This window comes from Clinocottus analis, unplaced genomic scaffold, assembly GCF_023055335.1.
Source record: "Clinocottus analis isolate CAN_PGR_092001 unplaced genomic scaffold, fCliAna1.0.p SCAF_6, whole genome shotgun sequence".
Taxonomy (NCBI): domain Eukaryota; kingdom Metazoa; phylum Chordata; class Actinopteri; order Perciformes; family Cottidae; genus Clinocottus; species Clinocottus analis.
In genome coordinates, this window is record NW_027176218.1 from 1,168,790 (window position 1) to 1,195,323 (window position 26,534).

A 26,534-nucleotide genomic window follows, 5' to 3' on the forward strand; every position below is an offset into this window, starting at 1 on the left:
TTTCTTTGATAGTATATTGGAAAAGTACTATTTTAAATTTAAGTATATTTTAAATTGACAAAAGTATATATACTTTCGCCTGGGTTTGCACACACACACAAACGCACACAAACACGCAAACTAATCTCGTTTCCCTGCGTTCAGGCCGGTGAGGTGCTGGATGTAAAATGTGTAAATGTGTAGATGGTCACATGGTGATGGTCACATGGTGATGGTCACATGGTGATGGTCACATGGTGATGGTCACATGGTGATGGTCACATGTAGATGGTCACATGGTGATGGTCACATGGTGATGGTCACATGTTGATGGTCACATGTTGATGGTCACATGGTGATGGTCACATGTTGATGGTCACATGGTGATGGTCACATGTTGATGGTCACATGGTGATGGTCACATGTTGATGGTCACATGTAGATGGTCACATGGTGATGGTCACATGTAGATGGTCACATGTAGATGGTCACATGGTGATGGTCACATGTAGATGGTCACATGGTGATGGTCACATGGTGATGGTCACATGTAGATGGTCACATGGTGATGGTCACATGTTGATGGTCACATGGTGATGGTCACATGGTGATGGTCACATGTTGATGGTCACATGTTGATGGTCACATGGTGATGGTCACATGTAGATGGTCACATGGTGATGGTCACATGTAGATGGTCACATGTAGATGGTCACATGGTGATGGTCACATGTAGATGGTCACATGGTGATGGTCACATGGTGATGGTCACATGGTGATGGTCACATGGTGATGGTCACATGGTGATGGTCACATGGTGCACTGGAGAAAAGAAGAAAAGTGCTGTTTTCAGCTGTGAGGTAACTTTTGGCACATCTGGTCTCGTTCTCCTCAGGATGCAGCTGACGTGCTCATGAGTCTCGTTCCGGTCAACCTGCAGACTCTCTACCGCCAACACATCTGACTTTTAACAAGGTAATCTCTCTCTCTTCATGTCTTTTTTTAAACCAGACAGAAAAACTGTGTCACTCTGGTCGAACTATACGTCAGATTGTTGTTTCCCCAGTGCAACGAAACCGAATCAAAGCCGCCATGAAGACTGATTAGCTTTTAGCATGAGGCCGCTACTCTGACGAGAGCGTGGCTCATTGGGATGGTTCCTCTGTGAAACTCAGAATGCAGATATGTATATATATATAAATTTATAAATGTGTGTGTGCGTATATAAATATATATATCTTCTGGCTCCACGTTCACACACTGTGACAGATTGAAACTGCAAAGCTGTGTTTGCGTTGGCTCGAGGAGCGACGCTCCTGCCCAGAGCGTTTATCGGGGAGAGAAAATATTGACCGCCAACAGTTGCACTTTGGTGGCGTTATTGCTTTTCACACTCGTGCGATACAGACAGCCGTCGCCAAGCACAACAATCGTAAAGCCGCGCTCCGTATTGACGGCCGCGTTGCTCTTTTTCCGTGCCGGGCGGCGGATCCGAGGCTCACGCTGTTTACTCTGCAGCTCGTCTCTCCAAAGACAAACGATGTGGAAGTGTCCGCAAGGTGGGGAGGAAAATGAAATACTTACTCTCTAAGGTGAGACGGGGAAACCCAGCGGAGCCTCTGAATTTCTTTCTAGATTAAGACAACGAAACACAGCAGAGTGTGTGTGTGTGTGTCTTTGTCAATACGCTGTGGCGTGTCACTCGCTCAGCCGGCCCCTGTGATTATTGATTGTTGCGAAGGTGAAGTCAATCCATCACTTCAATATTAGAGGGTTTAACTCTGATATATCAGATCACTCATCACTGCACCAGTCGTCAATATCACATATTGTGTGTTCAAACCGAGAAGCAAGACTTCTTTCTTCCATTGAATCGAATTGTAAGGATGTGTGTGATCATATTGTGTTTTTAAATTGCAAGCAACTTGTATTTGAAAACTCATAATCAGTGATGGCATTTTCTTCTGTTCAACAATAAGGGAGTATATGAGGAAGGTATGCCGCTTGACAAGCAATAAAGTCCACAAAGCAAAGGCTGGGAGGTTTGGCAGACACACAACTTTCACGCAGGAAAGTTGTCGAGTGTAAACCCATAAGTACGACAAGTATGACCCACAACAACGTTATGCTTCTCAGCAAGTCCACCAAGGGAGATTGGATTTTTACGGTAAATACTTTATTATGTCACGTATGTCATGTTGTTGTGTTACAATGTTGCGTTACGTCGTTGTTGCGTTACGTTGTTGCATTACGTTGTTGCATTACGTTGTTGTGCTACATTGTTGCGCTACGCCTTTGCACAACACTGTTGTTGCGTTACGCTGTTGTTGCGCGTTACTTTGTTTCGTTACTTTGTTTCGTTACTTTGTTTCGTTACTTTGTTTCGTTACTTTGTCGCGTTACTTTGTCGCGTTACATTGTCACGTTACTTTGTTGCACTACACCCATAACGGTCTTGTTTTTCTCCATTTTGACCTATTGTCACCAGTTTTCTTTGCCCTCCTTGAAGGAGTTGTGCGACAGCGGCTGTTGTTCTAACCTGTAACATTTGTAAGTGCTACACTTCAGTGAACGAGACGTTTGACATTCTGAGACGGCGTGGACTTGAAACAGCTTAAATCAGGCGGCCGAGGTGATCCTCCACATTCTCGTCTGCTTCGATGGCGCGCCAATGTGGGCGTTACATTAAAGATTCATGCAAACAGCTGTTTTCCTTCGACAGGACAGCTTGGCTCAGAGCGAGGCCGTGTGCTTCGATTTCAAATCAGGGGGAGCCCGGAGGAGCTGGGGTTTGAAAAAGCACCGCGTGCAGGCTACTGTACGAGGGCCCCGCTTGTCAGATAAAGAAGACTGCTGCAAACTGATAGCATACCCCTGAAATAGAGTGCAAACGTATCCTGGAGGCAAGAGGATGAGCCGAGAGTCTTTGAAATGAATATGAAGAGTTTTTGTGAAGCGGACTAAAACGAGCTAAAACAGACCCATTGAGCTTTACTTCTTTAAAAAGAAGGGGCAATGTGTACACATACAAATGGTGCCGAATGACAGTCGCCACAGCTAATCGCTGACTGGAGGCCCGCCTCCCAGAGCCGCCGTCCGCCAAAAGCCAATGAAATACCCAATGGCAATGGTCAAATAGCGGAAATACCCAATGACAATGGTCAAATAGTGGCAATACCCAATGGCAATGGTCAAATAGCGGCAATAGCCAATGAAATACTCAATGACAATGGTCAAATAGCGGCAATAGCAAATGAAATACCCAATGACAATGGTCAAATAGCGGCAATAGCCAATGAAATACTCAATGACAATGGTCAAATAGTGGCAATACTCAATGACAATGGTCAAATAGTGGCAATACCCAATGGCAATAGTCAAATAGCGGCAATAGCCAATGAAATACTCAATGATAATGGCCAAATAGTGGGAATACCCAATGGCAATGGTCAAATAGCGGCAATAGCCAATGAAATACCCAATGATAATGGCCAAATAGCGCCGATAGCATCCTGGTGGCAGCGATTTCTCGTTCCTGCCACTTTAGATTTCTATCCACGAAACAAAACGATCACGCTAATCCTGTACCTTCAACGTGATTGACAGGCCCTCGCGGCAGCTCTGCTTGTCGGTCGTCTCGTGATGGACCGAGAGCCAACTCGAAGACCTTTTAGTTGACCGCCCACTGGGCAGCGGCTAGCTGGTTAGCTCATTGCGTTGCAGAGACGTCTGTGACACCGTGACCTCACTTTGTTAAGTTCCTTTGAATGTTTTAAACTCATAATTCGGCTCTGTTGTTACACATTTTCAACCTTTTTTAATACACGGCGAGTCCGATCCCAAGGCGGAGTATCAGCAGAAGCAGCTGATTGGAGTCAAATGAGTCATTTCCATACAACAACTTTGACATTTTCTCATCTGAGCATGAATTGAATCGTAAAGCACCGCCATCACGGAAAAGGGGGCTTCAAAAGAAAGACTCGTGTTTCATCCCAGCTGACATTTGTCCGCTCATCTCGCAGCAGATGCAGCGATAATATATGCCGGCTCCTGACAGCCGTGCAGGCGGCTGAGTGATGTGCGTTAGGTGTGTATATATGAGCCGCCATCATCCTCCTTCCCTCTTGTGCCCACATGCGCTCTGACTCTCATGTTTACTCTCACATTTGTTCCGTCTCATTTTCACGGTCTCTCTGGCGCATCCCCATACGCTCGCTTTCCTCCGGGGAGACGGAGGGTATTGTTGCAAAAACCCACCGTCACACAAAAAAAAAAGGTTCATTAAATATCTACATCTGTGCTGCGTTGAGACGTATTAAAAACCAACGAGTGCAGCTGGAAACAGGCGCAGTGTGCAGAGAAAGTGAGAGGGGTTTAAAAAAAAAAGGAAAACAGTCAATGTACTTTAAGAGTTTAACACAATGGCGCACTCTCCGCCACCGAGACAGGCCGCGACCTCGTGGCAGGAGCTTTACGGTGACCATTTCAATGGTAATGTGACGGGCTGATTGCCAATTTACAGCCCACACAAAAGCAGTGCCCCGCTGAATCGAAGGACAGGCTCCGTAATGACAAACGCAAACAACTCGGCGAGCCGCCTGCTACGTGCTGTTTTTTGCCCCCGACTTTAAATATATATATATATAAGCAGTGTTTTCAGCCGCGCCTCGCTCAAAGCCGCCCCGCCATGCTCAACGGTGCGTTGGCGAGCTCTTCCTGCTGGATATCGCAGTAATAAGCAGACAAGCCCCCTTTGGAAATAACAGCTGGTTGTGTATTTCTGATGGTGAGGCTCCATCGCCGCCCGCCACTCCTCGTTCATCAGCAGCTGTTACCCGTGGATCCCATGTAATCGCTCTCTCACACACACACACACACACACACACACACACACACACATCACGGTACTTGAGTGCAATTTCTGCTGAGGCCGACGGTCGGTCGTTTACAACGCCGTTCGTTTCCGTCGAGGTTATGAACAGACAGAAAATGTCTGTTTTTACGTAGATATTTTTAGGAGTGTTTTTTTGGTAATTAATACAATTTCCTTCCATCATCTGAAGTGGTGTTACCTAGAAGGATCTCTTTAATCTTTGCCGGAAAGAATCAACACTTTATATGGGGTGCCACAGGGCTCGATCATGGATCCCCTACTTTTCAGTCTTTTATCTATCTATCTATCTATCTATCTATCTATCTATCTATCTATCTATATAGTGTTTTGCACTTTAGATTTGGATTGGAAACGCTTCATGTTTGTCAAACGTGTCCAAAGTGAACAGATTTCTCTTTAGTTTCTACTCCAGCAAAACGCTAAGTCCACGTAGAGAGAGGTCAGTAAGAGGGAGCTTTTCCTTTCATAGCAAAAAGACAAAAAAAAACAAAACATTTTCTAATTTAATTTTCAGTTGTTCCAAGTGAGGGGGTTCTTAGTTTAGCACACAATCTGCTCTGTGGGTTGGCAGCTTTCTCTCTGGACCTCATCACAGCAAACAGAAGAAGAGAGCTATGCAATATGACACATTGACCCTCAGTGTCTGCGTCACACATTGGACTCATTGCCCACATTCAACTATTCACACAAAGCTGTTATTGTCCAATCGCAGCCCTCGTTGACTCTCTGAAAATACGAACACAAGGACGTCGGAGTCGGGGAAAATGTGTCAAAGAGAAAGCAGACTTGGGCTCCATTATTATAATTTTTTTTAGGTAAACTAGCATATTTTTTAATCTCCCATGTTGTTTGACTGAACCGGGATGGACCTGCTGTCCTTATTGGTAACCACATGAGCTTTAGTGATGCGTGCAAAGTGTGTGTAGCGCATTTGCATCCATGCAATCTTGTCTTATCGCATATTGAGTCTGTGCACGAGCACCAGCAAGCGAAACACTCGGTTGCCATCGGGTATTAGCATGCTAACATATTCCTGCCATATATTTACTTTCCTCTACTCACTTTTTTTTCGCAACTAAAAGAGATGCTCTTCTCTCATGATGAAGAAAATGTAATATTAAGAAATTCAAAAGTACAACAGAAGTATTAACATTTCAAGTCCCAGCATGCACCATTCAGACAAAATTTTGGCATAAAATAAGTATTTTTTCCAATTTTTGAACCAAATGACACGTTTTTGACTAAAACTCCTTCGTAACATGCCAATGCTTTGTTTTATTCTGATTCTTTAGGTCCTAATCTTAAAAAAAGGTGTCTTATTAGCATGTGGGCTGTTGTTGAGGCCCTGAACCAGACAGTTTAAAAAGCTTGGTGAACGCTCAAGGAGGCTTTTTTTTTTAAATCCTGCGCATTTCATGCTGGATGTTCATAGTTATAATTCAAATATGTTATTAAAGAGATTTTTTTCCTCGAAAATATACAATTTTTTCAACAATTAGAACTCATTTGGGGTTCATACGACTTCTTGAACACAGGAACAAGCGGGCGGCTAAATACCAGTGAAATGTAGCATGTCCATGTGTGCGCGTGGTGAAGGTTGCTTCTTTCCTCCAAAACTTGGAGGTACACATCAGAGATGTGCATACAGCTTCCCCCTGGATGTGTCGATCTGGCACTATCTTTGGCTCACACCCACATGCCATTTTTTTCTTCTTCTTCTTCTGCAAGCCTGGAAAAACCCACTCAGCATTCTGCATTTTCTCTCTCGTGTTGGTGTGAGAAAGAGACTCGCGGCGGCCGACCCCCACGGGGAAAAGACTATTCCCACCAATGCCCGTGGACTCGACAGTGAAAAAAGAAAGAAAAAAGTGCCCCGGTGTCACGGAAGAGGAGAGGCGAAGCGGAGCGAAAAGAGAGAAGACTATGAGCTTAATGTAGATCTGTCATCAGCTGGCTGCAGATCAAAAGAGCAGCATTGGCAGGCGGAGCACAGAAACCCACCACAGCTCCTCTCGGTGCCAAGATCCAGCTTCTCTGAGGTAGAGGAGCACAGAGGGGCCTGGCTCCAGGCGAGGAGAGCGTGGATCTGCTTTGTGTGTGTGTGTGTGTTTGTGTGTTTCAAGGGCGCAGAGGTGTGGGCACAGGCACAATTTCTCAAGGCACGGATCTGGCACTTTGAAAATGTCACCAGAATCCCAGAAAACAAAACAAACCCCCTCCACCTTTTTTCCCCGAAAAAAAAAAGAGGAGAGAATGGAGAAAGCGTGATGAACAGACGCGTATGCTCGGGGAGGTGTGGGATTTAGAGACTGTAGACAGAAGCCTTCTCTCAGAGAGGGAGTTAGGGAGGAATATAAGATGACGGCACAAAGACGGAGACATGTGGGCTTTCTTCGCTGAACACCTCTGCAGCGTCCGTGCTAAGTGAGTCCAAGGACTTAAGAGAAAAAAAATTATAGTCTCATTATAGTTGGATCAAAAGTGGGAAGCGCTTAAAAGCTAACGTCCGAATTGCAGTTTTACGAGGCATTGTTTGCCCTTTATTTGATAGTTAAGAAATGGGGAGGAGAGGTGTGAAATACAACACGGGACATTGTACCATAGAAGTCGAGTTATAAGCTACCTTCGTTGGTTATCCCCCATAGCTCCCCGCTTTAGCCAGCTAGCGCTGCTTCTAGCTTCTCGCTAGCTGCCAGAGTCTGGCGTCAAAGCTGCTAGCTGGTCCCGCTAGCTTCGGTGGTTGTTGGCGAGCTTCCGCTGCTGCTAGCTCCCGGCTAGCTGCCACAAATCGCTAGTATCTTCGGTGGTTGTCTCCGATAGCTCCCCCGGTGTAGCCAGCTAGCGCTGCTGCTAGCTTCCCACTCGCTGCCAGAGTCTGGTTTTCGAGGCGGCGCTGGTCCCGCTGCCTTTGATGGTTGTTGGGGAGATAGCGAGGAGCTAGCAGCAGCGCTAGCTGGCTACAGCGGGGGGAAACCATCGAAGGTAATAGCGGCTTATCACTGGACTTTCACGGTAGTGCAACTTGTGAGCGAATCCACCTTTTCGCTAAGCCCCGCCCTCACGTGGCTCACATGGAGCCCACACTGTCACTAACAACACTCCTTGTAGACACAGAATACTTTACACAGCAGCAACCAGGAAGTTCTTTTGCTTTCACATCAATAATGTAAAAGATGCTGAACTTAACTTAATGGATATGAACACAGTAAGAGAAGCTGGTGGCGGGTTATGCAGAGCGCTTTATACTTTTAAAGGCAGATCTCTTATTAGTTCTTTGTGTGGGTGTGTGTGTGTGGTTTTAGCTCTGCAAAGGGAGAGTACTTAACCAATCTAAACATTTATTGTGCGATAATAAGGTAAATCAAAGCATTAAAAAGGAGTAAAGTAACTCCCAGAACACACACTTCACGGCTGAGGTCAAAAACAAAAGGGAGAGCAGAGGGAGGGAAGCAGCTTTATACGGCCTCTCCTTGAGGGGAAGTGATCGTACCTTCACTTTTTACCCTCCGCTGACTCCGGTGGGGCAATACGCTCTCATACGATCTGCTTTCAAAGTAAAATACTACTTTTGTGTATTCGCCTCCGTAGCTTTCCCGCTCAATCCACCACAAGTTAGCGTGACATACATAGAAGTAATCAACCGGAGAGGTTTCATGGAGATACTCCCATGAGAGGGTGGGGGAGGGGCTACCCAAAGAAAAATATGTAGGGAAATGAGGTGTTAGGCAGCAGACGCCTAACACCCAATTCCTCTGACAACAGGAAGTACACACACGGTACGTTTACCTCGATGAGTTTCTGAAGCGTTGCGTCGTCGCGGCCTGACCTCGCCAATCGCGTTCGCGCTCATTGGAGGAGTTCAACATCTGAGTGGAGATGCACCACATCTCTCCCCTAAAATGTGTGTTATTTTGTGTGTGTGCGTGTGTGTGTGTTTCCCACGTTTACTCGAACCCAATGTCAAACCCATTTCCAAACCACTGATTCAGCTCGCTGCCGCGATATACACGGCGGCGGCGGCTGCCAGGTGCTAACCTTCAGAGATTACGGTGACATTAAATGCCGCATATGGCGAGTGAGGGAGACCCTGAAAATAAATAAAAAATAAATCTGCGCACCTCGTCTGATGCAAATGTCCTCTCTCACCTCCATCAGCGAAAGTAATTTACGGAGAACCACCGCGGAGGGAAAGAGTCCCCGGCGTGAGGTCGGGGAAGTACGCCCACGTCTCCGGGTAAGGAGGAGACACTTATCTTTTTTCCTCGTGACGGCAGGGTGGCGTCGAGGCGAGGAGCCCGCCTCCCTCTCCTCAAAGTTAAGTGTCTTTTGTGCCGGCATGCCTTGAGGCACTCTGGGGAGAGACGTCGCCGGCGCTGTCGGCGCGCTCGGGGGCTAACGAGACTTTTCCCGTCTCTCCTCGCGACCTCCTGGCTTCGTCATTACCGTGTCGGCAAACATGTGTTTAGTCTGGATTTGATAATGTCTTCTTTTTCTCCCACACGGTCACGCCGTAGATATGGGGAGGAGAAAAAAAAGAAAATGCATATTGGCTTCGCTACGGCAAACGTAGGATGTCAGACGATTGAGAGCCCCGGGCACGACAAACATGCTTCTTCTGTCGCAAACTCAAAACACATCTTTGTTGACTGCACCTTGAATAAGGAAGATAGCGCTGTAGTAGCACTTTAGTAGCACGTAAAAGTGTCTTATTGATAGCACTTTGTAGTTTGACTTTATTGAAGAAATTGTACTGTCTTGATTCTCCTTATTCTGAGTTTGAATGCACTTATTTTAAGTCTCTTTGGATAAAAGCCTCAGCTAAATGTAATGTATTGTGTGTCAAAGGACAGCCGTGGTAGTAAAGCTCATTAAATGTGCATCTATTTATTTTTTTTACAAGTGATGAAAACAGAAGAAAAAAAAGTCTGTTCGTTTGATTACAAAATATTCTCACGAGCAAACAGTTCATGTGTGAACGCTCAGTATGTCTCAAAGTGCATTCTGGGACCTAAAACACTCCAATCCAGCGATTGCTCAACGTCTTTATGTGTTGAAATAACACCATAGTGAGCGAGCATGGCTGTCTGCCCGGAGCAAATCCTGGAAATACGTTAAAATATACAAAATCAACTGAAATACAGCAACAATGCACCAGCTGAAAATCCTATTTTGCTGACCTTTGCTGTTTTTGCTTTAATATGCCACCTTGCTGCTGTGATGTCACCGTGCACTCAGGTGTGTGGAGGTACCTCCATGACGTCACTTCAAACTTTGACGTTACCCCACTTGCGTCGGTTTTCGGCTTCAGTTATCGTGTCTTTTCAAAATAAACCAACACATATCTGAAATGTAAAATTTTCCTTCGTGACATGAAAACTGTGTATTTTTAAAATAAGCTTCCAATGTCGGTTTACTTGAGCTTTTTTTTTTTTTTAAACAAAACTAGACACACTTGGAAAAGATTGAGAAAAGATAACTTTTTTTAATGTTAAATGGCACGTTTATCACGTAATTGGCGTTCAGTATGAAAGTTAGAAACGTAAGGTCCAATAATTAATCGTTGGACACGAGCGGCGGTCTCCTAGTCGAAGACTCTCCGCAGTGAAACTCGGCTTCTTTGGTGTTAAATTAGTCCTAAAATAATTTTCAGGAAAAAAAAACGAATCTGCTGCCAGTCGCACCATCGTGTTTAATGGCATTCGCCAACGGCTTTCATGAAAAGTGATTTCTTCACCATTTCCAAAATAGATTTTTTAACACATGCTTGTTTTTTTGTGTGGCTTCACAGCTTCTTAGTTATCACAAGACAGGAGGCATGAGCGCCTCCACTTGATACGCCAAAGAATTCAAGTGAAAGCAACAGATGTGTGAACCAGGTTTTTCCTTTTATCAGACGCCAACGGAAAATAACGCTTTTAGTTTGTTATTTAGTGAAGTGCTAAGGAAAGCAGTCTATGAGAGGAGTGTACGGGGCGTGATGTAAAATACACGCTTTACTGGTTTTGGTCCTGGTCTTTTTTACTCTTTAATGGTTTGGTCATGTTGGTGATGGGAAGGGGAATAAATCCAATTGGTGTTGGTTTCTTTATGGTTTCATTTTCTAAATTATTACGTTTTAGTGTTTTGTTTCGTTGTATATATTAAGTATTTTGTATTTCTGATCATTTTCATTTAATTTCTTTGCGATATTTTCTATTTATATTACATTTTGTGTGTCTCATATGTAAATAAACTATCTATCTATCCATCCACCCAACAATCCAACTATATCCATCCATCTCTCCAACAACCCAACTATCTATCCATCCATCCATCCAACAACCCAACTATCTATCCATCCATCAATCCATCCATCTATCTACCCAACAGCCAAAGTATCTATCCATCCATCCATCCATCCAACAACCCAACTATCTATCCATCCATCCATCCATCCATCCATCCAACAACCCAACTATCTATCCATCCATCCATCTATCCATCCATCCAACAACCCAACTATCTATCCATCCATCCATCTATCTACCCAACAACCCAACTATCTATCCATCCATCCATCCAACAACCCAACTATCTATCCATCCATCCATCTATCTACCCAACAACCCAACTATCTATCCATCCATCCATCCAACAACCCAACTATCTATCCATCCATCCATCTATCCATCCATCCAACAACCCAACTATCTATCCATCCATCCATCTATCTACCCAACAACCCAACTATCTATCCATCCATCCATCCAACAACCCAACTATCCATCCATCCATCCATCCATCCATCCAACAACCCAACTATCTATCCATCCATCCATCTATCCATCCATCTAACAACCCAACTATATACATCCATCTCTCCAACAACCCAACTATCTATCCATCCATCTCTCCAACAACCCAACTATCTATCCATCCATCAATCCATCCATCTATCTACCCAACAACCAAACTATATCCATCCGTCCATCCATCCAACAACCCAACTATCTATCCATCCATCCATCCATCCATCTATCCATCCATCTAACAACCCAACTATATCCATCCATCTCTCCAACAACCCAACTATCCATCCATCCATCCATCCATCTATCTATATACCCAACAACCCAACTATCCATCCATCCATCCATCCATCCATCCATCTATCTATCTACCCAACAACCCAACTATCTATCCATCCATCTCTCCAAGAACCCAACTATCCATCCATCCATCCATCTATCTACCCAACAACCCAACTATCTATCAATCCATCAATCATTCCAATTGAAGAATTGACATAATCGGATCAATATGGATGTATTGGTGTAGCTTTCAGTGGATCCATGACATGTCAGTGTCACAAGAGGAATTAGTTTATCATAATCCCTTTGTGAGCTGTAAAACTAGAATAAACTTGCCATATTAATGTTGGGTGTGTAGGTGGTGGGCTCGATCAGCTGGTCTGTGCAATTGGTTATTACACTGAGGTGTGTGTGTGTGTGGGGTGTGGGACACACACACACACACACACACACACAATCACATTCATTATGTGAAAATATGGCACGACGACGGAGCCTCTTGAATCGTAATGAAGGAGGCCCCTTGATAGCCATGAATTCGCCAATTAAGGTTCTCATATAACATTCAAATTATGTGGACTTTAACGACGCAGGAACACTCGCGTTTTCCTTTCGGTTTTTCAAGGAGCTTCGCCGCTTGCAAATGTCGGAGTAATTAAGATAATTAAAGCGTTTGATGTCCCACGTATAATCCAATGTGCAGCAATAAGAGAGGGAATGCAAAGAAGGGATGGAAAAAAAAGAAGTTGTAATGAATTCCAGGGCTTTGTCCTCCCGTTAAAACAGCTCTCGTTGTCACAGATTCTCATTTGGTGGTGGGGAAAACCGGCCGCTTCATTTTTTTTTTTCAGAATTAAAAGCTTTGTCTCCCTCTCACGTCGACGTCGGCGCTGCAGAAGACGCTCGGCACCAGTAGAGCTTTGTCTTTCTAAACTTCCTGTCGCCTGCAACGGTTTTAGTGGACATATGGGCACTATTTGGCCTTAGCAAGGGGGGGAAAGCAGAAAGCTCCGGCAAGAAATAGATGTATGGATTTATATATATATATATATATATATATATATATATATATATATATATATATATATATATATGCAGAAAGCAGTCCTGCACACCACAGTGTTTGCTTTAAACTCTGCTGATTATTTTTTTTTGTCCCTGAAATGTCTTATATTTCCATTTCTCACAAAAGACTTTGAGGCTTGGCAGCTATGCTAAAGCGAGGACTAATATCTTCTGGAAATCAACTGAATGCATGTGCCTGCATTATGCATGATGTATGTGTGAGAGAGAGAGAGTACGACAGCGAGAAGAGGCGGGTGGAGAGCTCCCCGGCTGAGCTTTTATCATCCTTAAATGTACCAAAATGAGTCTCGGTGAGAGAGAGAAAAAAAGGGAAGCTGCGTGGCTTTTGAAGAATTAATAAGCCTGTCTCATTTGGATGTGTCTGGCGTCTCGGACGGCGCGTGGAAGCCCCAGTTCCACACTTCCCTGACAGTGCCTTTGATGATCACTGATAAACGTGCGACGACTCCCAGGGAAGCGAGGCGTCCAACAATGAGAGGGGTAGAAGTCGGCGGAGACCGGCGCCGCTGATCCCCTCCCCGCCTAAGCTTCATTATCTGGCCCTCTCTCCAGCAAAGCGGCGCATTAGGTGTCCGTGAGACAAAGCATTCAGGACAGGAGCGTTGCCCCATTGTTCTGCTCCGCTTGTCGATGGAAATCTCTCGTCCTTTGACAAAGGTTAGCGGTCGACTCGGCCCGCAGACGGTTTTCCGGTCGGTCTCAAGTTCTATTTAAACCCCCCCCCCGCCCTCTCTTGAGATATTGTGCGGCTTCATAAATGATGATTAATTGAATCAAGTCGAAAAGAAAATCATAATTCAACTCCGTTTGCCCGCCACGTCTCTTTGTAGTGTTGCGTTGCTGTGACGGAACGAAGCGGCGAGTAATTAGCGCCATTGTGATAAAAGCCGCCATCCAGAAAATGTGATCAAAACCAAGTCAAAGGTCTAGAAATCTTTTTTTTTTCGGCTAACGAAATAATGGAGCGGAGGTTGATACCGAGGCAGGTACGCAACTGAGGCAATTTTTCTACTCGGCTAACCTACAGGAAATGACAAAAAAGCACCGGCCGCCTTCATGCTGAGGACAATTTTGTGATTATGGGGTTGATAGCGACTTTCCGCCATTTGATTGCGGGCACATCCGAACCTTTCTGGGCTCCTCTGGCCAGCTCTCTTCGCCAACTGGTGCGCCAACGGCTGCTTTCTGTATTCTGTGAAGGCAAATGGGAGACCAAGGTACATTATTAGGGGTTATTATTTAGAGTTCTTTGCTGCAGTAAGAGTCTTTAAGGAGATTTTTGAGTTTATTGCATACCCAGTGCAGCGTGATTATCTGTATATACTAGTTATGCTTCTATCTATCTGTATGTGACTTTTTTTTTAAAATAGAGATATATGCTTTCCTACAAAATCCCATTTCCCGACACCCAAACTGCATCCTCATTTACATTTAGAGGGAAACATATGTTGTGCAGGATCGCGGTCACAGTTTTAAATCCTGTTGTACATTAAAACAAAACTAAATAATCAGAATCAGAACCAAGTATTTGAGACGTATGTTTACACAAACAAGGATTTTCTCGAAGTGCATACCGTAATATATTAGACGAGACAATCAACGACAACAACAGTGCAATAGATATTACCTTATTGGTAATGAAAAGGCAACACAACTACTTAGTAAGAGTGGAGTAAAACCTTATAATTTGGCTTTGAAGAAGTAGTTTTTTTTAATGTTATTTCGATTATGGACTTTTATAAATATTTGGTTTCAAACAAGACATAAAATACATAATTAAGCATGACGTTCCATCGTTTGGAAGCAGGCTGCGACTGTCCGATGAATGATGGATGTAATGAAGAAACAAATGAGCCACGATTAACACTTATCTTCATGACTCAAGTGGTCTGTGTGCTGAACACTAATCATCTCATCAATTTCCCAAAGCATGAATCCGTACTTCACTCATTTCTGCCGCCAAAAAAAACCTAATCAAAATTGTGGGGTTCTTTTTTTTTACAGAGGTCGTCGGGGGTTAATGTATTGGTTCAGCCAGAATTCAAACAATCATTTCTCCTTCAGGGGGGGAAGAGGTTTTTCTCCTCATACATACTCCTCACCTGAAACGTATACTTGTTGCATCACGACCAAATTTTTGACAGCTCGCCCTCGGGGGAACGCAACCCTGTGACCCTGTTTTAATATGTTGCCTCGGGCAATTTCTCTGCTGCAATAGCGCGCTCCCGCCGGCTGACACCGGCAACCTGACAACTGATGCGAAGGCGGAGGGAATGCAAAACACCAAACAGATCGCCGTGAGACGTACGAGGGTATTTTTTTTTTAAAAAGCCTCGAGCGACATTCTGCTTTTAATTGTCTCTCAGACAAGGAACGTAAAACGAGACTCTTCTGGATGAAGACGGTTGAGGTCCGTCGGATAGATCCGTAGATTCGCATGCAATCCCACCTTTTCTTTTTTTAAAGTTAGCAGAAGTAACACAGCTAGAAGGCTGGATGGATGATGGGAAAACCTTGAGCGAAAGAGGGCAACGAGCAGGATATCGACACGGAGAGCAAAGTTAGAATTGATTCGGCTTGCCGTCTCGCGGATGCGGCGGGCTTCTGCGCATTCCTAATCCGGCCGGTATTTGAGGAAATCTCTGTGGCAGAACCGGCCTTCCCTCACTCTCACAGTGAGAAAAGACACAGCAATCAAGCACCCGGGGCTCTATCAGGACTCAAACCCCTCTGTGGTGTTGGCAGACCAGAGGCCTAACGGGATTCTGGGTATTAGGCGTTTTGAAAAACCGGAGGAGAAGAAGAAAAAACGATCCGGCGAACACGCCGTAGAGATCTGTCTACATGATTGATCGGGGATGCATGTTATTTTCTTTGAGCCCTCTGGTTTCGCCGCTCAAAATGTTTTTTTCTGTCCGTGCTTTTTAAGTAAACCTTTTAAAGTCCCTTTTCACCGCCGCGTGTTCGACGGACGGCTCGGTGAATAGCAAGTTGTTTCTGAGTTCCCCGCCCCCTTACGGTTTTAATTGGACAGCAGGTCCGCGGCGGCACAAAGAGAAAGGAAAAAAAAACCTCCACGGGAGCTTTAGTGCAGGGCTGCAGGGAGGCGGTGAAATCTAAACTGAAGTGACACTCACCGACTGGGCCGAGGGGAAGGGAGAATGAGCTTTTCCCGGGGAAAGGGGGAAACCTTTCAATAGGCGGATTGACAGGTCGAGCAGTCGGAGGAGATGGGGGGGAAAAGCACTCTTGTGGCGGCCCGGACGCGGCGAGGGGTCAGATGCCGGGAGCTGGCAGCTTCGCCGGAGAGCGGCGGGCGGCTTGTCTTCTTTTCTTTCTTTTTTTTGTTTTCTTTCACCGCGCGACATCCTTGTCAAACGTTCAGCAGCAGGATCCCTCACAACAAACACAGCGGGACGCTGGCGGTTAATCTAATTTCACCGGATACAATCGTGTGCGCGGCCTCGGTGGAAGTGGAGGAGGAAGAGGGGTTTGCCTCGACGACATGTTCGAGGTGCATGCAGACAGAAGTCTTGCTTCACCTCGTCCTTGGTCGGGGGTTTGTTCTCTGAGGGGTGAAACATTTAGAGTCACGCAAAGCGGGTTACAGCGGGATGAAAACCTCTCCCCGTTATCGCTCTCTCTCGCGCGTCAGACCGCAGTCGATACCGCGGAAGAAATTGCTTTTATCTTTTGGAAACACCAGGAGCAATACAGTGCAGGGAACAAAGCAGATATCTCTGACGAATGTCACTTAGAGCAGAATACATCAGCGGCATGAAGACAATAAGCATCGGCGCTGGAGGCGACCTGCGCTCAGACGCACTCCAGTGACGTCATGCCACAGACGCGATGCCAGAGAAATTATTCATTGTTGCTTCAGCCCCAAAAATGATCATTGAATAGAGGATTCGGCGTTACGGTGGTGCATTGACTTGATGGGCCTCCGTGCTGGTGACGGCCCTCATCGGCGGGTTTTATGTTCTGGGGTTGTGAAAGGCAGAGATAGGCAACTTTTTACCAGTCGTACCATTTTCATTAAACATTGTGAATAGTTTGTTTTTCTATCGTAAATATTTGTTGTAATTCAACTTTTTCATTTGCACACATCCCATGAAGATTGGTCTGTGGGACGAAGTCATTTCTCAGTCCCTCTCTCATTCTGATGAAAGTAGTGACGGACGACATTTGTATGTATCTAACTTTGTATTCGTATATTTTACTGCTTTTGTGAATATAAGACCTTTGGTGAACCAATTTCAACCACCAAAACAGTTTGTCTAGACCAAGAAATATGAAGAATTTCCAAAATCAAGCTTTAAGTTTTCAGCTTTAGGGACATATTATCACTTTAAACTTGTGCCTTGGGACAATTGTGCCTCATTATAGAGAGAGCTGAGATCGTTCTGCAACTTTTGATGTAACACATGGGTATATATCTCATATGCGAGTGCCTTAAAAAGGTGAATTTAAGAAATTATGTAAAATCGAGAAAATGAGAGGGTTTTAATCACTGGGCCATATCAACAATAAGGGTAATATTAACTTGTCCATCCCTCCAAAGGCTCTGTAATCAGGACTTTTTAAATACATATATAGTAAGATTGTACTTGTATTGGTTCCAACCACTCAAAACACCCCGAAGGCAAAGGTTTCAGTGGAAATTCGGTAGAAATTCGGTCTTTTTTGGTGGAAATTCGGTAGAAAACCAAAAGGTTGCCATCCTTACGAAAACATTCTCATCTAAGTTGATGTCATTAACCGACCTTCGTCCGCGACACACTTTTCTTCGTTAGCTAGTTAGTTAGTTAACATTTGTTGCGTTGCTTTAAAGCATTTAGGTTGCGTGGAAGGCACGAGCCAGTTGTCAGTCAGTTGTCGTAATTGGGTCACATCTGCCCTCGGAGGCAGGGGAGAGGAAGCACACAAACAAAGTAATTATGCTTCAGTCGACTTGATAGTCTGCTATTCCAGCCAGGGGATGTTTGATAAACAGCAATGAAGACGTCTGCTCCAGGTTCATTCGATACAGCTCTGCCTCAGCAGCCTTCACTTTGAAATGAAGCAGATAGCAGGAATGGATGTTGTCCTCATATTTCACAAGGCCTCCATTAAGCTTGTGTTCCTGACAGGGTGCGCGCCTTGAATTGTACCTTTGGCGCTGCTCCATCAGTTGAAAACATATTTTTCTTTGGGGTAAAAAAAACCTCCTAAATATGCAACTATCTCTCCTGCCCGAGTTTGATGTTAAACACCCAACATTCAACAAATTATTCACATTTAAAGTGAATCAGTGACCTTTTGCTGCATGAATCAAGGACAGAAATAGAAGAGTTCAACGGACGTTCAGTCGCTTTCTGTGGTCGTTTGACCAGTTCGAAAATAAATGGCGATTGACGTTTTTTTGTTGGGTCATAAAGTGTCACCAGGAAATGGAGAAGGGTGGCTAGCTAGTTAGCTAGGTAGCTAACTTGTCCTTTTCCGGAGCGAGCGAGTTGGAACAGATGCTGCTGTTCGGCTCATTGTGTGGCATCAAAGCATTTCCGGCTAGCTAACCGGCTAGCGGTAGTTGGCTAACCAGCTAGCGGTAGTTGGCTAACCAGCTAGCGGTAGTTGGCTAACCCCGCCATACTTTAACTCTACACAGGTTACAGAAAATAAGGCAAACAGACGTTGTTGTTGTCGTTGCATTAAGTGATTAAGTTTCACACGTTACTACTAGATTATACAGAAGTTAGCCCGCAATGACACGTCCAGCTACGTTTATTTGAACACACACACACACACACACAGTATTCCCTCTCCAACGTTCTAAAAAATAAAATAACCGGGGGCTTTTATTTTGAAGAATTCCTAGGAAAATGTATGTAACAAGCAGATTTTTGATCGCGGCCATTCTTCAATAAAACAAGTACTACCAATACTGCAGGGAGACCGAGTACAGATTACATCATCTCCATCTCCCATACAACCCATACTGTCGAGGAATATAACAATTAATATGCGTAACTGATGTTTTCACAAACTCCCAGACTGGCATTTTAATGTTTCCGATTATCTGCCGAGGGGAAGACGGCTCCCGTGTGCGGCCGACCTCGCTGACTTGTGCGTATAAGTATACACTGTGAGAGTAGACGAAGAGCCGGAGGGGTACAGAACCAACGCAGAGAAAGTGCTCGGTTAACAAATGAACGCCGGTTAGCACGTTGAGAGTTTTCAGCTTCGCAAACTCTAATTGTTATTTAGAGAATCAACCGCTGATACGTACACACACACACACACACACACACACACACACACACACGCACACGCCGTCAAGTCTGTCTGAGCAGACTCTGCGCAACAGTTAGCAACTTTAAGTAGTCATCCGGGATCGCAGCAGTGTTTCCATTCATTCCAAGTCAAATGAGCTATTACAAAAGCACGAGCTACAACTGAGGCGTTTAACAGCACAATTAAATTCCAATGGCCAAGTAGCTATTGAGCAATTAACCTTTGGTAAACCAATTATTATTTAGTGTGTGATGACAAAAGTTAGGTCCTGGAGGAGCCATGTCCCGTTTTAATAGACGGTCTCATGCCCTATAAAAGATGGAAAATGTGGGCCCGTTTTAGTGCCCTATTAGCTTCAGCTCTCCGCTGAAACACTGCCAACTTGCTTCAGCCGCGAGTATTGATTAATTGGCGCGGAGCGGCCTCGCCGTCTGGTTGGCGAGAAGGAGGGAACAAAAGGGTGAAAATAGATGATGGCCGACCGAGGGGGAAAAGTCGAGGGTGTCCAAATCGAGGACGAGGAACCGCGGACGCCGTCCGCCGGTTCCTCACCGGCTCTCGGAGGATTTTGCACACCCCGACTTTTCCCCTCCCACATGACGCCTGCAGCGAGTCCCTCGTCGGCCAACCAGCCGTCCCGCTGCCACCTCGCAGCCGTCGCTAGACGTTTTACCGAGTCGGCCCGGCATGGAGTCGCCCCAAAGAACGGCTCCGCGATGCCGTGGGTTCCCCTTCCCGCCAATCCTTTCTGCCGCTTTGACAGCGAGCCGATCGGCAACGTCCGCCCTCGCGACATTGTGTAAATATGTAATGCGTCGCCCGCCATTACGGCGCACTTAGTCATCCTCAACGACATTGAGAATGGCGTTGTTGATTCGTCACCGGCGGGTCATTTGTCATTTTAGTCGCGACTCCGACAATCTGGACAATTCCCGGCCCGTTATGTCCCTCGCGGAACATGAAGCAGCTCTCTCGCCATAAATTTATCACGGGCAATGCCATTACCTTTAGCTTGACGGCCCTCAAGCAACAGCAGCGCAATAATAGAGAATAGATTTTATCCCCCCGCGTGGAGCCCGGGCTTTTCGCTCGTGCTTTATTTTCCTCCTTCCAGTCCTTCCGAGATGAAGGGGAAAATAAGGCGTCCGCTGAAGTGTTATGGCTGCCTTAATGAAAGGTTTTAAACTGATTCTGGTATTGACTCTGAAGCCCCCGGGAGCGACGCCTGCATATCAGATGCCGTGTCATAAATGAAGATCAACAATCCTGTTAACTCTCCCTTACACTCACCTGAAGGGAAAGAACCGAATCGGGCGGCGCGTTGACGAGCCCGATGATTACATTTTTATATTTTCGGTTCGCGGTGCGGCCGTCCTCCGGGGATGAAACGCCCCTCCCGGACGATGAAAACGTCCAATCCCGCCGACGATCTTTGGCATCTCGTCTTGCGAGTGCGGGAACTCCATGTGATTAGACAAATTTAAGTAGTGGTTGATGTTGACCCCCCCCTCTCCCGCCTCCCCGCTCGTCCCTCAGATTCTGCTTGTAGATCGATAATGATAATGAAAGCCGATCAATATCTCGCCCTCCTCGGGGTCGAGGGGGGGACACATGGTAGAGTTCGCGTCTACGCGAGGTGCATTGTGTACGAGACGCCGTCCAGAATATTGATACCGGGCGCTCATTTCCTGCGTACCACCGACGCGGCGTCGTGGCTGACGGTGCGGAGCCGTTAATGAAAAAAATCAGCGGGCCTTGTCAACTGTCATCTCGGCCAAATGAGGCAGAAAGAAATGGGGGTGGGGGGCGCTTAATAAAGCACAAATCCCCTCCTCCTCCTCCCCCCTCCCTGTTCACAAACATGAAACCTGATCAGAATGTTAGTGGAGGGAAAAAACCCCCATAATGCTCAGATTTCTTTCTTGGAGAATTAGCGCTGAGCGCTGTCAGCACCAATAGGAAATCCCCTTCAGAATGTTAATGTGAAATCTTTCTGCCAACACAAATTGTGACATCTAAGCCGGATTAGGACACATCCTTTCATTACTTTATTTGATTTTCTTTCTTCTTTTTTTTTTTCCTCTCTCGATGCTTACATATTTTAGGCCAGCTTGCCGCGGGGGCTTAAGAGACGCAGCGATTAGACGGCTGCTGGTGCGGCTGAAATGCGTCCGAGGGACGATATAGTTTCACCGTTGTTACAGGCGAAATCGGGAAATGCGACCACCTTGAACCATTTCCTTCGGCGTATTAATGCCCCTCTCATTGTTGCCTCCGTCTACTGGTCTGCGTCGTTCCAGATGGCACGATTCAGCCGTACTTTACTGTTAATTAGGGGAAAAAGGCGATGCATACCTCCCCCTCCCCATACGCCTAAAACCGGCACCCAAGGCCACAAAAATAGGCCCTCTCTTTGCCACACTTTTCACAGCATAGACTCATTTGTTTCGTATTAATTATGCATTAATGTCAACCCACTAACGAAGGCAAGGTCAAGTCATTGGGAGAAAGAAAGAAAGAAAGAAAGAAAGAAAGAAAGAAAGGATTCAAGGAGTGAGTGTACCCAAAGGAGCTGGAGGAATTTTCAAGAGAGTGAACTCTGAAATATTTCTCCCACCCGGTGACCGGCCGAGTGCAGACGTCATGGGATGATGGGTGTGCTTGTTAAAGGTTGCACGGAGCTACCGGGCTCACCCCTCATCACAGGGTCCATCCTTTCCTTTCCCTTCCCTCTACACCTCCCACACTTTTTACTTTTCGCAGTCTCCCCGGTCCTGAACTCAGCGCCGAGCCTTTGCAGCCCGACTCCCCTCCTCCCCACACACACACACCTCTACACCCTCATTAACGGCCACCATCTGCCCGACCTTAGCCTCACATCACTCCTTTCCACCCGGCGAGCCCATCAACACTCCCCTCTCACTCTGCACTGGCACCTTGGCTCACAGAGCCTGACACAGCTGCCATCCCTCTCTCTCTCTCTCTCTCTCCCTTTCTGTCTCTCTCTCTCTCTCTCGCTCTCCGAGTTACGCATTTGTCCTCTTCGGCCATGTTTCACGCTCTGTAATCCCTCTGTCTTGAGTCCCTTCTTACACGAACAAGCTGCGTGTAAGCCACTTCACCGGAAACACTGATCTCTGAAGTAGTCGCCAGGCTTTTTTTATTTTGGATTTTTTTTTTTCTTCTTCCCTTTTGTCAACGTGCTTTAATTCTTCGGAGCCTCTAAACGCTGCAGCCCCCTCCTCCCTCTTCTCCACAGGTCAGATGACGAAATATGAAATCAATCTTCTGGGTATAAGTTCGTGAAATCCAAGTACAAGGGACACTGGAGACCATAAGGGTCATTGGGGGGACATGCAAGGTCTACTTGTACCTGGGTTTACCGTTGATAGAAGAACTGGGTCTGAGATGGGACACGCTCCAAAAAAACTTTCTCAGGGTGCAGTGTGAAGTTTCGAGCACCTTGATGTCTTCGTAGACAAAGAGGAGTCCGAGAACATGAAAGTCAAATCGGCTTTTTCCGAGTTTGAGGCGAGGCGGTTTTCCGGGATAAGCCGCGACCGAGCGAACTCCTCGGTGTCAGGATAGCTCGGCCGCTATCAGGCCCGTCTGCCCGTCTGTCTTCACGTCGTCTAAGACTTCGTCTGCACCAGAGAGCTTACAGGCAGAGAGCCGGGAGTAGAATGGTGGGCCGCTCAGCGCCTCCGAAAGATAAACAGGATTTTGTGTCTGGCAAGCCGGAGATTGTCGGCTCCCATCTCTTGAGAGAATTACAACCCGGCAGTCGATTGCCGGGACAACTGGCTCTACGGGAAAAAGAGCGCCGAGACCCTCTGCGCGCCGATGAAGCGGGCGGCCGACTCCTTCCGCCGCGTCGGCGGCGCCCGCGGGTGCAGTTCAAGGTTCCCCGAGACCTCCGAACGGCCTCCGCCTAAACACAACACAGAATGTAAATGTGTAAATGTCATCCGGGTTTTGCGTGAAATGCATAATAATGACGAGACAACCGAGCCAACGCCGATGACTCACGATCGATCTCGCCGTTCGTCCGGCGGTGGCTTCCCCTGCGTCCGCCCCACAGCGGCGACGTGGGCGAACAAAAGGCCTTAATTGCATAACTAGTGCCAACATTTAAGCGGTGGCGTTCGCGGTTGGGTCCCTCCTCCCTCACCCCCCGAGTCCAGCAGCTTTTTGACCTTTTTTACGCTCTGAATGGAGCCCCGCGGGTCACATTGTTGTCCAATACTTAAATGTCAGCAGTCAGTGATGCCGGCAGTTTGCGGCGCGTGGGCCCCGAACGAACGCCGTCTCTCCGCCGCCGATGCACTTCAAACCAGGTTATTTCCCTTTTTTTTTTGTCAAAAGGGGGCGGGCTCCCTGCGCTCGCTGAATCAACTGGAATGAGTTGGCCGCGAGGGCCCTTTGGTGTTGAGCGGCATTACCCGGAGATAAGGGAGCTCAGACGTGACAGGTCATATTAACCAGCCGGCTCTCCTCCCGATTGCATCGTTGCTTGCGAAAGGGGGAGGGGCCTGAACCCGCCGGCTAATTGAACGGTCTGCCGACAAGTGATTTATACACATCACCGAGGAAAACTACCGCCTTGTTTCGTTTTTTTTTTCTGCCGGGGGTTTGCTTCGCGGGCTAATTTCTCCCTCGACCTCGGGGAGGTTTGGTTCATGATGATTTACTGGAGGGGGGAGGGGCCGCCTGCACAGGGTTAAGTGGATCAATGTTCATTTCTTTAGCTAACCCAAAGCACATGTTAATCTAATCTGATGTCTGAAGGGCGGGGGAGTGGGAGAGGGTGCACAAAATAGAGAGTGATTTACATCAGATACCAAAGGGAACACGACAAAATGATTCAGTTAGCTAAGTGTGGACCGCCACGAGGGTTTGGGCTGACGGATATCCTGCTCATTAGAACCTGTGTTAAGTCTTAACGAATTTAGGTTGAAGTCGCTGGTTCCCAATATTTATGGCACGAGAAAGCGACGTCTACTTGTGACTCATCAGCTGGTTATGGATTTATGTATGCCTGTTGTATTTGGATAATTTAAAAAGGTGCTGGCACACCTGTACATGGGTTCATTTGGTGCGGACCAATGGGGGAAAAAACTATACATTTCAATTCTGGTCTGGTTCGTGTTCACACTGAGGGCCTCGCCTTCACATTTTAAGGCGAGGCCCTCCTTTTGGGGCGGGACCCGTCTTTTAGGGCGAGACCCATCTTTTAGGGTGAGACTCACCTTTTAGGGCGAGACACAACTTTAAGGACGAGACCCATCTTTTAGGGTGAGACTCACCTTTTAGGGCGAGACCTACCTTTTAGGGCGTGAGACACCTTTAAGGACGCGACCTGCCTTTTAGGGCGAGACCCATCTTTTAGGGCGAGACCTGCCTTTCAGGGCGAGACCCATCTTTTAGGACGAGACCCGGCTTTTAGGGCGTGAGACACCTTTTAGGGCTCAACCCATCTTTTAGGGCGAGACCTGCTTTTCAGGACGAGAAACACCTTTTAAGGGCGAGACCCATCTTTTAGGGCAAGACCTGCCTTTTAGGGTGAGACTCACCTTTTAGGGAGAGACCCAACTTTAAGGACGAGACTCACCTCTTAGGGTGAGACTCACCTTTTAGGGCGAGACCCATCTTTAGGGCGAGACCTGCTTTTCAGTGCGAAAAAAACACCTTTTAAGGCGAGACCCAGCTTTTAGGGCGAGACCCAGCTTTTAGGGTGAGACCCATATTTTAGGGTGAGACCCATATTTTAGGGTGAGACTCATCTTTTAGGGCGAGACTCACCTTTTCGGGCGAGACCTGCCTTTTAAAGCCAGAGACACCTTTTAGGGCGAGACCCACTTTTTAAGACGAGACCCACCTTCAACAGTGGGAGTTATCTTTTAGGGCGAGGCAGCTTTTAGGCCGAGACCCACCTTTTAGGTTCGGGTGGTTGGATCGCGCCAAGCGGGGAAAACAAACCCGAGTCAGTTTGAATGAAACCAAACAGAAAGCGCAAATTATTCAGTGATTAAAGAGAAATGTAAAGATTAAAAAAACAATATTTATCACATTGTTTCCTGCTTCTTTTTCCTTGCGACCCCTGCCACTGGAGCGAAGAACTCACCGGCGGTGATGAAGCGTCGGCCTTGTACTTCTACCGTTTCGGCTAATCAGGAATTGAATCGTGACATTTATAACCCTCCTCACGGTGCGGTTTATTGGGGGGAATGAATCAGGTGCACCAGGTTTTGGATTATGGTAAACATACTTCCATTTAATTACAGGTGAAACAATGAAGCGGGCCCAGTTAAGTTTCTCATCAAACACTCGCGTTTAGAAGTCGCGCCTGCTGTGAGAAGCTCTTCTCCGATTCGCTGCCGGCGTCTTTATGTTGCTGTTTATCTCTTTAGAATTACAAACCGAGCACGTGTAACGTCTGACTGATTGAATGAGCGGCTCACACGAGCAAATATACGAGGGTAGATTTATTCTAAGGCTGAGAGATTTGAGCTCTTTTTTTTTTGTTGAATGGTAATGGAAGGATGTGGAAAACGCATCATTTTCTGTCATCCAGCTCAGCCCTTCACAAAGCTGCATGTGTAGCACCGCCACCGATGCGCAGAAAGAAAATCCTTGCTTTGCGGCTGTCAGAGTCAACAATGAAAGCTATCAGCGGCATCAGACAAGTGTGTCCAAAGCAATGTTTCAATATTTCTTTTGCGTGCTGCGGCTCCCATATGGCGGCGTTCCCTTTTTTCCCTGCTGGAGGAGCCCGCCGTGCATATTATTGCGTTTTTTCTATTTCGAGCGACTCCCCGCCGCGCGCCGTGTTGTCGGGGGGCTTCGCCGAGCGTCTGCGCCCACCAGGGCCGAGCCGAGAACAGCAGCTGTGACCGGCGGAGCAGATCCTTCCCACAAGAGAGGGGAGGGGGAAAAAAAAACTTGTTCTCCGCTCCCGACCCGTCCCCACGGGCGGCAAAATGTCCAACTTCTAAATGCCAACTCAGTCAGGAGTTATCGCCGCTATTTCCCCAGCGAAAAATGTCAGATGGATGGTGATTTTCTGCTTTATGATTCCACAGGAGTGGTGACCGCAGAGTGTGAGAGAGATACTCTGTCCCAGTTTGATAAGTGGGGCATAATAATGGAAATGGCTTTTTGAAAACTAAAAAAGGTAAAGCCTCATTTCAGCCCCGGGAGGTCAGCCGAAAACGACAAAGGACAACGATTAG

General features: G+C 46.5%; 1 protein-coding gene across 5 annotated transcripts in view; it reads left to right on the forward strand.

The window, feature by feature from the left end:
• The window catches only part of LOC137803569 (alpha-1,3-mannosyl-glycoprotein 4-beta-N-acetylglucosaminyltransferase C-like), a 113,265-nt gene that overhangs the window by 56,942 nt on the left and 29,789 nt on the right, over positions 1-26,534 (forward strand). For 4 of the 5 annotated variants that reach the window (XM_068602124.1, XM_068602123.1, XM_068602122.1 and 1 more), the window contains one exon: positions 875-954. The gene's annotated coding sequence lies outside the window, so the exon portion shown is untranslated. Of the gene's footprint in view, positions 1-874; positions 955-9,032; positions 9,108-26,534 lie in introns of those variants that run through there. The other variant, XM_068602126.1, reaches the window with a different exon arrangement.